Raw genomic sequence first — 17,009 nt, 5'->3', positions numbered from 1 at the left:
AAGTCTGCAGAGTAGAATGCTAGAGAAATTCTGCATTGTGTTTCCATGTAGAATATAATGATTCACAAAATCAAATGCAGGCATCATGGTCTCACAAAGCTGGTAATTAGCAATTCACTCAAAGAGATGGTGTAGGCCATAGCATTTATTGCTAATTTTTCTTAGTATGTTAAGACAAAGCTGCTTGCGAATTCTTTGGTGCCTTTTCAATTAATAGCTAAACAGAGAAATTGATGGAATCATATCATAAATTAGTAACTCTAATCGTTATTCAAAACACAGTTTGCTTTATTGCCAATTACAGATCCTTAGGGGGCAATCCAAACTGCTTTGTAAAAATGCCTTAGAAGAGAAGTAACGCTTAAAGTACTAGAATGGCTTTTATGCTTGATTGAAATATTCATTTGATATCTTTTTAAAAAAATAAACACCTTTGACATCTTGAAGCTTTACTTTTAAATTTTTTCAGAATTTGACCATAAAACATTCTCTGGACTCTGCAAATAAATGATACAACTGACTTGGTTACCTGAGTATTGAATACCAAACTGGCTTAAAGTCAGTGTTAGGGTTGACATGGAGTCATTACGATATTGTGCAGATATTTTGTGCTACTAGTTAAATTAAATAAAGTCAAGGTTATACAAGATAACTTGTCAGTTTGGAGATCTGGCTCTGGTGTTTTGACAAAGGTAGATCTCTGGCAACTTATTAGGAAATTCACTCTTTCTTTGTTCCTTGTTGGGACCAGCATGTAGCACACTGGTTTAAGCCACTGCATGACGCACCAGCACCCCACAGTGGAGAGCTGGTTCAAGTTTCCTGTTGCTCCACTTCTAACCCATCTCCCTATTAAGGTGCCAGAGAAAGCAGGTGAAGAAGCTCTGAAGATTCGGGCCCTTGCCACCCAAATGAACACCAGAATGGAAATTCAAGCGCTTAGATTCAGCCTTGCCCAGCCCTTACTGACACAATTATTTGGGGGAATAAATCAACAGATAATCTCTCAGTGCCTTTTAAATTAAACAAACAAATCTTTGAAGAAATCATTGTGTTTTATGGATTTCTATTCCATGTGCTCTTTTTTTTTAAGATTTATTTATTTTTATTACAAAGTCAGATATACAGAAAGGAGGAGAGACAGAGAGGAAGATCTTTCGTCCAATGATTCACTCCCCAAGTGACCACAACGGCCAGTACTGCGCCGATCTGAAGCTGGGAACCAGGAACCTCTTCCGCCTCTCCCGCATGGGCGCAGGGTCCCAAGGCTTTGGGCCATCCTGGACTGCTTTCCCAGACCACAAGCAGGGAGCTGGATGGGAAGTGGAGCTGCCGGGACTAGACTGGCACGCAAATGGCAGCCCAAAGCGTTCAAGGCGAGGATTTTAGCCGCTAGGCCACTGCGCTGGGCTCTCCATGTGCTCTTAAAGTAAAATTTATGGAAAGTAGTAAAAAAATCTCAGAAAGTGAGTGGAAGTAAAAGAACTTCAAGAAGTGTAAGTAGGCTGCACATGGAAAGATATTTCAAATACTTTGGCTGGCATTTGTCTTGGACAAGATCGATTTTCTAGGAGATGTCTCCTGGGGAAATTCATATTGAAGGATAATCTGGGTCAGTCTGCGGAAGCAGCAGAAGCCATTTCAATGATATGTCAAGCCTTACTGACTCTGCTCCCGTGATTCTAGCATTTTCATTATGACCTATTTGGTCTGATTCATTATGCCCCTACTTCCACTTCACATTCTGATCCACTAGGTCTTAAAGAACATATCTGCATATTCAATTCTAATATGCAGGGAAACTTGCTCCCAGAAGAACATGGAAAATTATTTTATTCTTCCTGAATAAAGACAAAAAAAAAAAAAACTGTGCTTCTGCTGGCATTCAACTTACATAGATATCTTTGTCAGGCAAATAAAGCATATTGTGAGAGCAAACACTCCTGTGCTCCAGCGGGAAGAAATAACACAAGTTTATTCCTATGAGCACCACAAATCCAGTGTGAGTCTTCAGGTGCGAATAGGGGAAGGAAGTTACGCTAATTATACTCAATCTGACAGAGGTGCCTGACACATCGGTTTCTGTGATGGGATTATGATGAGATGCACAAAAATTGGTGAAATTTCTTTTGTAGAATGATATATGGGTCATTTCCAAATGAAGAGGAGAGGAAGGCTCACACAGGTGGCATTCATCTCACATTACTTGACTGTGACTTGTCACTGACCACAGCTACAGACCAGCAAAGGGCATGGCACCTCCTGGCCCGTTGTTCTCTGCCAGCTTTCTCTTCTGTCTTCTGCTTTGCCTCACAGAATGCTTTCCACTAGCGTTAATGTGTTTGGCCTTTCCGTACCAGTATTTCTGTCTGAACACGCTAAGAGGAATCCCTGGATGCCTTCTTTGGAAGCACAGCTGTGTGACATGCACAGACCATCACCACGGCGCTCTGTCATCCACCTCACCATAATCCCAGCATGTGTAGAGCCACTCAAGCCTGTGCTTACACAAAACTGTACTTACAGTATAGATTAGGGAAAAAGAGAAATAAGCTTGGATTAAGGATTATTTAAAGGGCTAGCTGGTGGCACTTTAGCTTAAGCTCCAGTTTGCAGTGTCGATATCCCATATAGATGAGCATTCTTCCACTGGTGTTCCAGCATTCTCCTTATTGGTTGCATACCCAGAATCCTGTATGGATGCCAGTTCATTACCGAGCTGCCCTGATTCCCAACAGTTCCCTGCTTGTGGCCTGGGAAAGCAGTCAAGGATGGCCTAAAGCCTTACGATCCTACACCCACATTGGATACCCTGAAGAGGCTGTTGGCTCCTGGCTTCGGATCGGCCCAGCCTCATCCATTGCTGCTGCTTGCAGAGTGAGGCAGAGGAAAGATCTTCCTCTCTGTCTCTCCACTTTGTATATCTGACTTTCAAATAGAGATAAATAAATATTTTTAAAAGAATACTCATTTTGTGAAAACACTTACTATAGAAGGTAGCCACAAATGAATTTTGTCGCTATTGATTTTGTAGAGATGTGAATCATGCTGGTTCCCAAGACGCTTCTCACTTCATTGTGAGCCTGCCCTGGTAAACAGGAAGATGTGAGGATTATGAGTCAACGCACGCATCTTTCAACCTTGTACTCTAAAGGTGCTCAAGTGGCTGCAGAGTCTGTTAGAAAATCATCCTGGCCAAGTCAGACAAAAATGTCTCAGGTTATCCAAAGTAATCCTTGCTCTGTGAGATTTTTGTTTGTTTGTTTGTTTGCCTTTGTTTGTTTGTTTGTTTGCCTTTGTTTTCTGAATGTAGCAAACCAAGGCATTAGATTAGAGGGCAAGCTTTTTAAACCCTCATCTAAATCATATGACTGTGGGATCTCTGTATGTGTCTATCAATTTTCAGATTCCAAAAATTGTTTCTGTCTTGTTTATTGGAAACAGAGTTCCCACACGAGTGCAGAAGCCACACACTTGGGCCTTTTCCGCAGTCTTGCCAAGAGCATTATCATGGAGCTGGATCAGAAAAGGAATACTTGGCAGTATTATAATCCGCAGCTTCATTCTCTGCCCCCAGTGCTTGCCACTGGCTCTTTTAAGTTTCAGGTAACTGGCATGTTCATGAACTGTTTAATGTGTTTTTTCCTATGCATATACAATATTATATGTATGTTTATAAGTACACTCTAAATAGCATTTGATAACAGGTTTTGTTTGGAACAAGTAGGGAAAAATTTTATAGAATTGCACACAATTATATTGCTGCTATTACATAAATAAAAAAATCTTCTCAGGAAAGAAAAAGAGAATCATATCATTAGAATTACATCAATGAATTACAATAAAGATTTTCTTTTTATGCCAATAAAAATTTAAATTTTAAAAAATTAAGGCTTTTGTGCAGAGAGTCTCAAAGACAATAGACCATTGACAGACAAAATATATTTCTTAGTGGAATTCACCTGAAGAAGCTGCACTTTTTTCTCTGAAAAATGGAAGAAAATTTGTACATTTTGATAAACCAAATCCTTGAGTACAGATGCTGGAAGCTTTAAAGGAAGGTAGGCCGCTTCCGGGGAGTCACCTTGGCCTTGTGTGGTAACAGATGGATTCATGCTTTTTTTTTTTTTTTTTTTTACAGTCTTGACATTCACCCTTATTTTGCAAACCTCAGCTTCATAAAAATGTGATTTGGTTCCTTAGTATATATTTTCTGATTTTTATAAAGACAAAAATATGCCTTAAATTAAACTGGGTCAGTTGACCAAAGGATTCCGAGGTAAAATTGTTCTAGACTGCTTGAATAAATTGGATGTGGATCTTTTTCTTTTTTCATTTTGAAAATTCAATATTGAATTCCCTGATGAGAAATCTGTACCATACAAACCAAGTCCCCCATGTAATAGAAAATACTAGTTTTCTCTGGGGACAACATGGGATGAATCTCTATGCAGAAACCATATCAGTGCTATTTATCAAGTTGGATGCTATCATGTTTCTGTCATAACAAGAAATAATTATAATAAACATAATTGCACTGACATCTAAGAGAAACACAGGAGAGAAAATGATAGGCCCAGAATATTGATGATGTGAAGGGAACACCACAAAAATTCTTACTATCTTAACAGTAGTAGCTCCATAGGAAGAGCAAATGTAAAGAAATGAAAACGAAAGGTTATCCGAGAGAAGCTTGGTAATTATCCAGCACTGGGTAATTATCCACAAACTCTGTGGGTTCAGTAATCCAGGGTGGTTCCTTTTGGACACAGATTCTTCACTGTGATGACAGGGTCACAGGATATTCTCAGTCTCGGCCTGACACAAGACAGCTTCCTGCTCCAGCTCCATGTCTCCACTTCTTGGCCCACAAGCAAAGTAAGGTTTGGCCCCACAGCTCCTCAGCTGTTGGTTCCAAAAAAAGCTACTGGGACTCTGTCCACTTCTGTGGAATGCTCCATGATGTGTCCAATGGCATGTAACGTAGATTCTGGCAGACTCCAAGCCCCAATCGAGACAGCTGGAAGACAAAAAATGTATTTGCAAACTGGAAGAAATTTGGGGGGCAATACTCAATGCTTAGGGTACTCGACAGAATGACAACTATAGAACTCAGAGACTATATGCAACTTTGTCCAGGGCAAATATATGAATGTTATTCTTTCCTGGAAAAAATTTCTTGCCGTTTTTGATTAATCCACAGCAGTGCAGGGACTACAGCAGTGTTCTTTACACACGTAGCATGTCCTAATGAATGTTTAATGCATCTGTCAGCAAAGAGTCCTCAGTTCATCTATCAGGTTGTGCTCTTTGGTACCTGCAGGTAGTGTTAACAAACAATTAATCAGACCCTTGTTGCTGGATACTGGACAAGCCAATTCACTGAAGATAAGAGTTTGTAAGAGGACAGGATTTATTTCAAGCAGGTGGTAGTCTTAAGGAAACAGAACTCTCTTGATCCAGAATATACACTACCCCTGTATCAAGCCAGGACAAATATTTTTTAAAGTGAAAGGGCAAGGGGTAATTTCAGGGGAGGTTAGGAAAAAAAAAACTTATGAGTCTAGTAAAGTGATAATTGGGCAGATTTTCATGCTCTGTTCTGTTGAGTGTCTGGGAAATCCAGGGCTTGTGCTAAGTGGAGGTTTTGGATAATGAAGCTCAGATTTATTTGAATGCAATTTCTTTAATAGCTGGAACTAAGGTCCTCCATTCCAAGTCCTTCTAACAGAGTTTCTTTGATAGCGGGGCTACAGTTCCCCATTCCAAGTCCACTCCTTCCAATATACTCTGGAGATTCTAATGCACACATTATTATTCACTAGACTACTCATGGGTAATTGACAATATCAATACTTGTTTTGTTAGACAAAATACAGAGAAGAAAATGGAAGATGCTGTAAACCAAAAATTACAATTGAGAGTTATAACAGATCTTACATTTCTTAGAAATAAGTTGATCTTTGTAAAAGCACCAATACAGGGCCAGGCACAATAGCGTAGCAGTTAAAGTCCTCACCTTGCATGTTCCGGGATCCCATATGGACACCAGTTCTAATGCTGGTGGTCCCACTTCCCATCCAGTTCCCTGCATGTGGCATGGGAAAGCAGTAAAGGATGGCCCAAAGCCTTGGGACCCTGCACCCGCATGGGAGGCCCAGAAGAAGCTCCTGGCTATTAGCTTCAGATTGGCTCAGCTTTAGCCATTGCGGCCGCTTGGGGAGTGAACCATTGGATGGATGATCTTCCTCTCTGTCTCTCCTCCTCTCTAGATACCTGCCTTTCCAATAAAAAATAAAATTAATCTTTTTTTTTTAAAAAAAAGCACCAGTGCAAATGCAATATGAGACACTTGTGTGTAATTCAATCATTTCACTGCATTTTCTTTCTTTAAAATTTGCATTGTTGTTTCACGATGACATAAAGGCCTGGGTCACGTTCCCCCAGTGTGAATCACCAGGATCTGTGTGTAGTTGACAGTCTTTTCCTGCTGCCGTAACAAATATCTTAGACTGCGTAATGCATACAGAACCCTGGCTGGAGGCTGGGAAGTGTGAGGATCAAAGAGGAGCGGTTAGTGTCTGCTGGGACCCTGTCTCTGCTTCAAAATGATACCTTTTATTGCATCCTCACAAAGCATTAAACATGAAAGACAAACAATACTTTTATATGGCAGCTAATCTCATTCATGAGGGATCCACACTCTTGATATAATAAATTCTTAAAGATTCTGCTTCCTAATACCTCCACCTTGGGGTTAAGTTACAAGGTGAAAATTTTAGAGGGATACACAATCAGTATATATTGGTGTTACTTTCATTTCTGTGATGATGACAAAAAAAAATTGCAGATACACTTGTGGCAACTAATCAATGTCCATAAGCACAGATGTAACTTAATCACAGGGGATGACTGAAAGTTTTTTGCCTAATAATTACAGAAGCTAGACACATTTGAATTGTAATAGGATTCGGTATGTCTAGTCCTTTTGACTATGGTGGAATTAACTGGGCAGATTTTTTTTTTTCAAATTCGAAACTACTGCTGAAGAGTGGTTAGTGAAATGGCATAGTGAGTAAATGCTGCTATGCCATTATAAGATCTTAGATACGATTTTTAGGATTCCAAGAGGAAAAGGGGGAAAGTTAAATTTTAATTTTTTTTATTTTCTAGGGAAGACAGAATATTGGTGGTGGTGTGTGTCGGCCAGACATGGGTGGGGGAGCAGACCAGGCCCAGAAGGGCTACAACACTTGTTGGCCTACATATGAATGAACTGGGTTCATGGATGGGCTAACTGACTGTGTCCACCGGGGCAACAATAAGCCAGAGTAATGACAGGCTGGTTGGGCTTCGCCACAATATCAGCTGGCAAGTGCTGGAACAGGAGACAAATCCTGTCAAGTTACATTTGTCAAACTAGACTTGACAAATCCTGTCAAGTTAGAGTGCAAGATCCGGAAATGGGAGTGGGTCCGGTAGGAAAATTGTGGGTACTTCTTGGGTGGTCTGTGACTCCCATTGGTGAGCATGAGAACCAGGGCTGGGGATAGGGCTGGCTAGAAAAGTAGCAGGTAGCTGCTGGCATGAGTGTGGGCCGCAGAGTGGGTTCTGTTGGGTTGTTAAGCTTCCACACCCATTGACCTGTATGAAAGCTGGATAGAATGAAATACAAAGCAGACTGTACCAGTCTGCCTCACATGCTGGCAAGCTCAGGAAATAGGGCTGCTGGTGGGCCTGTGGGCAGTTATTGGGAGTCTCTCCAACTAAACTGCAGTTCCAGCTAGTACATGTGATGGCCGAGTGTGTGGCAGGCAAGGTTGGGCTGGGCCACAGCATTGGTTTATGTAAGAGACTGGGGTGGGGATAGAACTGACCCAGCAATTGCAACTATCATTATGTGTGAAGGGTGATATGGATGATAGATAGAGCTACTGGCAAGCACACACAGGAGTCAGTGATGGGATCACTTCAGACAAGGTTTATTTCAGGATCTCCCCATCTAAACTGCTGGAGTCATGACTCCAACAAGGAGAGAATCATAGGATCTGTAATATGACTGCGGAGTGCATGTGCGAAATCTGGGCCTCCTCAGTTGCTAAGATCGAGCAGTGGATCTCATGCCAAGATGCACATGGAGGATATTGCAATAAATTGGGCCTGAGAGGACATCAGGTACCATCGCAGAGGAAGAGGGTCAGAATAAATTTGACTACTCCAGTCAAGCATTGACAGCAAAAATCTGGGCGAATAGAGAGTCTAAGGTGAACTATATCAGCCAATGAACTTTGGAAGGATTTGCTCATCCTTGGCTCAGTGAGATCTACAGCATTTCAAAACTATCAAAACTACTGGAGTAGAACTCTCACAGCATGCTGCATATTGGGGACTCGGATGACAGCAGGTGGCAGTTCTGGAACCCCAGGTACTAAGGCCATTGGGAGGCTGGATGCAGCTGCTCCCTTTATCTCCTCCCTTACCCCAGATACAGAAAGAAGAAAAAGAAAATTTGGAAACAATGGTTTTACTCACTTTCGCCTTATCCTTGATACTTCCCACCCTAATCAACTATGCAAACATCATCACAATAAAAGTTAAAGAGAGAGAAAGTGAAAGTACAGCCTGCAGAAAGTGAGGGCAAGGGGTTTGAAACCATCTGTCCTTCCCCAAGAACAGTGGCTTGTTGAAGGAGGTGTTAAACACTGATAAGATGGGTGGGGATATGCAGAAAGGCTCCTTGGTGAAGTTAGCAGTGTATTGTCTCAACAGTTTAGAATCCTCTCAGTTACGGGGAGCAATAAGCAACGTGCTAGCCTTGAGGTTAATTATCTACAAGATTTCATCAGATCTGGGAGTTTAGGCCTGTGTCTGAACATCTACAGTTTACCACTGGCATTTCTTAAGGGCATTGGCTGCTTCGCTTTCAAATCAGCTCCCCTGTTAATGTCCTGGGAAAAGTGACAGAAGATGGCCCAAGTGTTTGGGTCCCAGCTAACTCTATGGGAGACCAGGATAAAGCTCCCAGCTGCTGATTTTCATCTGGCCCAGCCCTGATTCGTTATGGTGTGGCCATCTAATGAATCGAACATGAAACAGGTAAACCAAAGAGCTCTATCTCTCATCTCACTATAACTCTGATATTCAAAACAAATGAATACATATATAAATCATTGTTTGAAAAAAAGTTCATTCAGTTGAAATGAGAAATAATTCTATAAATCACATGAGCATCTTGAAAATGGAATATAGAAAAACAGCTTTCTTAATGGCAATAAGCACTTTTCCTTATTGTGAAGCAATTTAAGAAATAGATAAAATATGCAGATGTGTTTGTGTATAGACACCATAGATGTTTCAAAGACTATGTATCTGCCATATTAACTCTTTATTCGAAGCAGTGGATCTGTCTGATTTTGATGAATTCTCTAAATACTGATGATCACTGAAGGCATGGCATGTGCCTAGATGTCAACAGGGGAGTGGTTCTGAGCAATGCTTGCCAAGCTATGCAGGCCGTTCCTCAGCAGTTCAGACACTCTGCTGGTTTACCTTTTTATTTACTTTGCGTGTTTTTCTTTCTTTTCAAAAAATATAGCCTCTAATGTCCAGGCTTGTGATAATCATTCAGTTTATCTCCAAGACACAGCTGCTTTACCCAAAGGCAATGTCTTCATCGAATTAAAGTCTTCAGACTGATACCTGGGCCTGTTGTAGATTGAATCATGAAGGGACAACTGCTCCTAGTTGATAAAAAATGAAAGAGCTAGATGGCAGTTACAATATTTGATAGTCCATAATGCTCACTCTCATTTTCATATAAGATTTTTTCCCAATATTTTCTTTTTAATAAAAAGGGTTAAAGGAGGAATGTTGAGAAACTTCAGCAAGAAGTTGATCATGCTGAGACCAAACAAACTCACTAAAATTTTTTGTCAGATACAAGGGCAAAACCTTTGAGGCCATTGTCCCTCAGCCATCATCTCACTACTTTATGTTTACAAGTACACTATTGGGGAACACTATTTGTCAGTGGCCCATTTGTGTCTCACCATATGACAAAAAAAAAAAACCCTAATAATAATGCCTTCAGTGGGCAGCACAGGAATTGACCGGCTACTTGCTAATTGATTAGAGATCACCAATGGGGAAGGTCTTCCATAGGTTCTCCCCAGACAAGGAGGGGTCCAGGAACTCCTAAAAGTCCAAGACACTTCCTGAAGCCCTGGCTGATCTCCCTCTCTCTCTCACTGTTTCCTTTCAGGAGACACTAAAGGTTCTGAATTCTTACTGGGAGATACTTTTCCCTTCTTCTTATCATGTTCAGTTGTTCACAAATAAAACTTCTCTGCTTTCCATTTCCATACTAAGCTGAGGAAAAGACCCATTGAGTTTTGCCTGTAACACTAAAAAATGGGAACATAATGAGGCTTATACTAGATGTCACCTTTTTCTGTAAGAATTCTCCAAAAACTCTTTTTCCCATCTCCATTCCTTAGAAGTAACCTGTTCTTTTGTCCCCTTAAATGTTTTATTTAAACCTCCTCTGAAAGCAACTGTTAAACTGAAGCGCAATAAGTTATCCAAGAGTCTGTTTGTGACTTTATATTTTCACATCTTTATATCTCTATTGTGATAGCAGGCTGTACATAGACATTCAAGTTTCTTTATAGCGTTGAAGTAAGTGTGCCTTTTGCAATGTTGCTTACTGCCAGTGGGGTTTGGAGATTCTACATCATCCTAGCCTACCAATACCAGGTTTTTTCTTCTAATAAGATAGAAGCAGGAGAAAAATTTTAATAAATTAATGCAAGTTATTATGATTTTAACTGGCTCAGGCCTACACTTTAAGACATGCCCACTACGTGACCCTGGACTTTCTTGTGATTTTAAGAACATTTACATGTAAACTGTCTTTATCACTAACACTTCTTTGTGCTCCTGTCATCCAAGTGCAGTTGGATAATTTTCCTGTTACTAAATCACGCTGTGTTGTCAATAATATTTCAGATCAGTGGCATTAAGAGTTAGCTTGTTGGATTGTGTCATCTTTGTGAAAACCAGCAACCATAACACTCTTTTTTGTTGTTGATTTATTTTATTTTTGTTGGAAAGACAAATTTATAGAGAGGATACATGGAGAGAAAGATCTTTTCTTTGCTGGTTCACTACTCAAGTGGTCACAACTTCCGGAGCTGAACCAATCAAGCCAGGAATCAGGAGCGTCTTCTGCTTCTCCCATATGGACATGGAGTTCCATGGAGAGGGTTTTGGTTCACCCTCTACTGGTTTCCCATGCCACAAGTGAGGAACTGGTTGGGTAGTAGAGCAGCCAGGACATGAACTGGCACCTATAGGGTATACTGGCATTTGGCAGGCAAGGATTTAGCCACTGAGCCATTTGGCTGGGTCCAGCCATGTCACAGGCTAGCACTTTCCCTTTTCAGTTTTCCTGTTTCTGTTTCTTTCTGCCATCATAGTAACCAGTTAACATCTTGCTGAGTTCTAGCACCACTTTGCTTAATTTTCTAATTTTAAGTTCACTAACTGTGCCTAAGCTTGTTTTGCATCCATTCACTCTTTCATTCATGGGACTTTATTTTCAGCTAGAGACAATCTAAATCTGTGAAGGTGCCTGGAGGGTTGTCTTCTTTGAGCTCACCCACAGCCCATCCAAATTCAGAATGGTTCTCTGAGGAATAGGAAACGAGGCAGATTAACCCTGACAAGAGACATGAGGACAGGTAAATGCTACTGGGATGTTATAGGTACCACCAACTTATCCTGCCTATTGGCTCCCAACTGAAATGCTCCATTAAGCCACTGTTCTTTATCTTTGTGAAGCTTTTCTATCTGTTGAAGCGCTGCATACACCGATTCCCATCAGTTACACCTCAATGTGAAAGTCTTTTCCACTGCATTTCCCAAAGCACATTTTCAAAGCAGAGAGGGACCATTTCTCATAAGCAACTGTGTACTTGAGGCATTGGGGAAAGATTCCCAAGAGAGGAGATAAACAGAGCAGAGAGGAATAGTTGGGGATTTGGAAAACAAAAGTCAAGGTTTTCAAAAACTGCTGTGCATTTTTCTGTTTAACTTTGGTAAGCTCACACTCCATGAGAACATCAGCAATGTAGATGACTAAAAGAAATTATGTAGAGATCAGCACATATTTGTTTTAATAAATCTTCCCTGGGATATTTAACCCAACATTTGTGTAATTTTTAAATTTTCTTAATTATCAAAAAAGTCTCCTAAATCAGTATATATATGGTTAAATAACCCAAACATTTTGTGCCATCATTAGCCACAGGGATTTTTGTGTTTCCTCTTCCATGATTTAACCAATCTTATTCTCTGACATTTGGGAGTAAGAGTAGCTTTTTTGAATTCATTATTGAAGTCCTTCACTTGATACTTGCCTCCTGCAATTTCAGACTTCATTCAGTTCACCTTTCTCTAACACCTAATTGCAAGCTCTCCATGGCTCCTCTCAGACTGTGACTTTTAAAAGTCACATTGCCTGTGTTCATTACCTGACTTCGTTCAGTAAGAACCCATGAGAGTCCTCACATTTGTGAACGCTTGATGAATTCTAGTGCATCATAATAAGAAGAGAATGAGAGCATTTTTGTCATTGGCTATGAGACAGTAGCCTAAACACCTTTCTCCCAAGGAGCGTCTGTCTTTCATTTTTCACGTATTCCTGTATTCACACACAAGTAGAATAGGGCAGTCAGATGACTATTTAGGAGCAATGCAACGACATGAGATTTCCATAGCCTTTTGCATGATTCTGCCAATATATGCAACCATAGGACAAGTAGGGGAGCAATAAACACAGACCTTTCAGAACTTCTCTTGTGTAAACAAGTCACATTTGAAAGCAAAACACTGGCTATAATTTGGGCTTGCCAATATACTCAGTCTTTTCCTTTACATGGTCCAAGCAATAATGCAATGAGAACTTGTTCACGACTCCTCTTGTGGGACGAGCAGTGTTTTAGGCTTAAAATGACTGGTGGTAAATTCCTTCAAGAGAACCTAATCCATTTGTAGATATTATTTTATTTTCCAAAGGGATGATATTACACTGGAATTGTCTTATTTATCTAAAAACTGTGTTTGAGCACTAATTCTCCACTAGTCCCTTCAAAGATCATGAGGTCTCTTTCGATTTCTCTGGAGATTTCTAGCTGTAAAAGTGTTACTAGGAGGATTGAGAATATGACAATATGATAGCATCACTCTTCCAGGAACATCCAAGTCTACAGTCTCCAAATTCTAAGAAACTACAGAGTAACAACCAGGAAGAAAAGAAAGGAAAAATAACCTCTCGCAGCTGTGAAGGCAAAGAAGAAATCCAGACTAACGTGCTCAGAGTTGAAATGGACTAAAATAAACAAAACAAAAAATGTATACCATAAAAACAATACTCAGACAAAGTCGTTGTGTGAGCTTGCAGGAACATGACTACAACACAGAGAATCTATGATGAAACTAGCTGGGAAGGACACCGTGCACCACGAATTTAGTTACATGGCTCTCTGTTTTCACTGACACGTGTAACTACTCTTCCTACAATAATGACAGTGTGGGGTCAACAGACATTCTCCCACCGTTAGCAGAAAATCACCCGAACACTCAGTCACAGATTGGCTCTTAACCCCCGACCAAAGTGAATACAAAACTGACCACTACTTTCCCTAAACAGTTCTTGGAACCATCCAGTGTGTGTCCACCCCCTATATTAAGCCTCATTCTAGCCTCTTTATCAGGATGTTATTAGCACTGGTTGGGAATTCTTTTGTACTCTTTCTTGCTAGGTTTTTATCCAGTCACTGCTGATTGGCACATTATAGCATCGAGAGAGAGAGAAGGTTATGTATTGAAGTTAAATGCCTTGAAACATCATACACTAAAACCGCATCTCCAGATGTAATGATATTAGCAGAGAGACCTTGAAGAACATGCTCAGGGCCAGAGTGATAGCTCAACTCACTGACCCTCCACCCTGATTGCCAGCATCCCACAGGTGTGCTGTTAGTGTCCCAACTGCTACACTTTCCATCCAGGTCCTTGGGAAACCAGTAGAGGATGGCCCAAAGCCTTGGGACCCAGCACCCACCTGGGAGACCAGGAAGTGCTCCTGACTCCTGGCTTGAAATGGGCTCAGCTCTGGCTGCTGTGGCCATTTAGGGAGTGAATCAGCAGATCGAAGATCTTTCTCATTATTTCTACTTCCTCTGTCTGTAAATCTCCCTTAAACCAATAATAATAATAATAATAATAATAATAATAATAATAGAAGAGGAAGGTGCTTGTAAATGGAAGGTGCTTAGAGTGGATTACTCTGAAGTTGGAAAAGGATCATCATCCCTCTGGTTATCCCAAGAGAGTTGCTTCCTGTCTTTGTATGAAAAAACACCACTAGAATGAGTGGCTCTTAATTAGGAAATAAGCCCTTACCAAACACTTAATATGCTGGTGCCTGTGTTTTGAACTTCCAAACCTTTAAAATATTTGTGTGTCTGTGTGTGTGTGAGAGAGAGAGAGAGAAATAATATCTATTGTTTGTAACCTATCAATTTTATGTTACTTTGTTAGATGCAAGGACAGCACTTTTCAAAGAAGATTAAATATGGGGACTTTATATAAATTCTTTAAAAATTAATATGTTTAAAAATAGTATGTAGTGATTTTTCTGATTCGATAACCCAAATGTGGCCATTACACATAATTTAGAAAACAAGCCTGAAGTCCCTTTTTAGAAAGCACATTTTTCATCCATTCTAACCTCTCAGAGTCCAAAAAGGAATATTTTGAGGATGAAAAGATATCCTTTTAACGTGTACAGACAACAGGTTTACATCAGAGATGTAATAATATCCATGCTCAGTGTATTTACATGCCAACATTATAATTGTCCTCAAGACACAGTAAGATCCAATACTGCAGCATGATATTCAAATATGAAGACACTAATCATCATTGCTTTTTATTTATATTTTTGAAAATATGTACAAAGCCATTCAAATGTTTCACTGATGGGCCAAATAACATGTGGGCATAATACATAGAAGAAGGAAAGACACACACAAGCTATTATGACATGTGAAGTATAGTTTAAAACAATACGCTTTATTGGGGTTGGCACTTTGGTGCAATTCTGTGGCAGAGGTAGCCTCCATTTGCAAAATCAGCATCCAGTAGCTGAGTGCCAGGAAGTCTTGGTTGCTCAGCTTTTGCTCTAGCTTCCTACAAACGTGTCTGCGAGAGCAGTACAACATGACCCAGTACTTGAGCCCCTGACATGTGCATGAAAGTTCTGGATGGAATTCTTCACTCTAATTTTGACCTGGCTCAGAATCATTGTGGTGAATACTTAGTGGTAACCTGGATGACAAAGTGCTTGCTTTAAACACCCTTACCCAACCCTTGGGCAGGCAGGGAGAAATCTTAGGATGTTGTCCTGGGACTCAGTGCCACGCTAGAAACAAACAAGATAATGTAGCTCTCCATAGTACCTGTCCCCAGGCAGATTCTCATGGCTAGAGCTTCTCACCGGTCTACTGCTTACAGAGGTTCCTGGGCTCCAGTTAGTAGACCATATCACATATCTCTGATTGCAGCCTCCACCAACTAAAATCATAGCCATGCCGTCTTTGGTACTGTTCCCCTGCTGATCTGGGCTGGGTAGACAATGAATTCCATGTATGATCTGGTATTATGGCACGGGTAGTCACAGGATTTGGTGTCTACGTTTGCCCTGGATATATTGAATTTATAGTGATAAACTGCCTCTTTCAACACCCATCTGAGTCTGAGTCATGCATCAACTGTGAATTTGGGGGCAAATTTGATCTAAGGTCATCCCTAAAGGGATAGTACACTAGCAGTAGCCATGGGGAAAATCTTAACTTTGACTGCCATCTAGTGCTGAAATCTTGGAAAAGCCACAGACTTTAGTCAAGTGGTTTACTTTTTTTTTTTTTTTTTTGAAAAATTTTCACAAAGCTCATTTTATAAAAATAAAAAAATAAGAAGAAAAAATAAAACCCTCAATTCTCAATTATCAAACAATGTAATATGCTGAGGATCTGTTAGGGAAAATGGGTTCTTCTGATGATTTCCTCTAAAAAGGTGAAAGAAAACAACCACCTTGGCTGTCATGTGATCAACTGCTTGGGATAATTCAAACTACCTGTTTCAACAAGCTTCAAGAGGAAACATACAAATAATCTTCTTCTTGAACGGAATGATGCATTTTTTAAATTACATGGACATCTCTCAACTGAGAAGTATACTAAAAATTGAAAACACGCTACAAGGTAGCAATAACACAGCAGATGAATGAGAAAACGCATCAGTAAGAGCAAAGATCGACTATTTTAAAAGCTACAGAAATACACAAAGAATTAAACACAAATTGAAAGAAAAGAAAAAATATGAGAAATTTGGAGCAACATGCAAAGTGTGAGTAGCCAGTATTTTAAAGGGCTCTGAAAATGCAAGAGATAGAAAGTATGTTTAAAAAAAAAAAAGGGAGAAATTTCCCAAATGTTTCCTAATCTTCAAAAACTTCTTCCTAAAGAAAGATATAATTATGTAGGCCCGAGAGAAGATTAAAGATTACCAGTCATATTCTGTGGGAAGCATATGTTTGGGACAGATGACCCAAGGCTGTAAGAGGTACAGTGCCCCAGTTAGCAAGACTATGAGGAGTTTCTGGCTGCATGGCAAGGCCCAGCAGAATATCTCGAATCACCTCATTGTTGCTTTACCCCTTTCTATGCACACTTGATCACCTTTCTGATATTTCATGGAATTTTCTTGAGGGTGTTTTTGTTTCTCTGCAAATGTGAAATGATTCCTGTAACTGGTATAACACCTCAAACTAATCAATCATATTATGGTAAAAGGGTCTTTAGCAACTTGAGGCAATGACACACAGCTAAAAGCATACAATAGTACAAATGAGCCCACATTGTTTCCAAGCATCTTATTATGTA

This window comes from Ochotona curzoniae, unplaced genomic scaffold, assembly GCF_017591425.1.
Source record: "Ochotona curzoniae isolate NIBS_2020 unplaced genomic scaffold, NIBS_Ocur_1.0 contig_43, whole genome shotgun sequence".
NCBI classification, from domain to species: Eukaryota; Metazoa; Chordata; class Mammalia; order Lagomorpha; family Ochotonidae; genus Ochotona; species Ochotona curzoniae.
Note: the sequence above shows the minus strand (reverse complement) of the source record.